Source organism: Corvus brachyrhynchos, unplaced genomic scaffold (genome assembly GCF_000691975.1).
Source record: "Corvus brachyrhynchos isolate BGI_N302 unplaced genomic scaffold, ASM69197v1 scaffold292, whole genome shotgun sequence".
Classification (NCBI taxonomy): domain Eukaryota; kingdom Metazoa; phylum Chordata; class Aves; order Passeriformes; family Corvidae; genus Corvus; species Corvus brachyrhynchos.
Window position 1 is genome coordinate 130,661 of NW_008236775.1, and position 1,068 is coordinate 131,728.

Genomic DNA, 1,068 nt, shown 5'->3' on the forward strand with positions numbered 1-1,068 from the left:
ATATTTCTGTTCCTCGTTCTAAGCACAGCTAAACAAACATACAAATGACAGATCATCAATTATTCTGTAATCAGTTACTGACATCTTAAAAACCATTTCAAATCTAGCTCTCTTAACTATTTTAATTAACTCTAGTCCAGCTCCAATTCTTTCTTATTCTAACTAATTTCAACACAGCTAGCCTATAACTAAAATTTTTATGTTTCTTTTAAATCTATGTTTCACTACGACCACAACCGAACTTCAAAGACTCTCCGGCAGCTCGGAGGTACGTGTGCCATTTTCCCCCCCGCCCCTGCCCTGGGGCTACGGCGATGGAACTCTAAACTGAAAGATGGGGCATAAAAATTCAAAGGAAAGCACGGTCCTTGCTGCCTGGACAGCTGTTTTATCGGCCACGAATGCCAATATTTCTGATGACGCTCTTTGTAATGTATTGCGTTAGGCGGCAGATCACGGCTTTTCAGCAGAGCCTGATACTGCTTTTGGCTTGGAAACTTGGATACAGTTAGGGGATAGATTACTTCATGAGTTCATATATGGAGATACTGGTGTGCATGACCTACTTCGTGCATGGCGTTTCTTATTTGATGTCTTACAAGATTTTTATGCGAAACACGAAGGAAAGGGACAGCCCAGTTCGGGGAGTCCTGAGGGAGATACTATTCCCGAGGAGATAGAGTCATCAGAGAGTCTAGAGACTCAGAGCAGTGTGGGTACCGAGTCTACGGACCCATCGCCGGCGCCGCCTGAAATGGAGGTCGCTCCCGCAGCTCCAGTACCGGCAGAACCGGAGAGAAACGCGGAGGCTGCGCAGGGGTCCTACCTTTTGCCCCAGAACTATGTTCCGCCTAAATATCCGTCCCTGCATGAGTTTGTGATGCCGAAATACTCCTCGCCTGCTGGGCAGTTACCAAAGATAACCGAACAGCGTAACAAGATGGAGCATCCCCCACCTTTCGCCCCAGCGGCCACCCCTCCCTCCTCCGCAGCCCAGATGGCTGCACAGCCACCGACTTCAGTTGCGGCAGGGGGGGGGGGGGGGGGGCGGTCACCACCCCCCCCCCC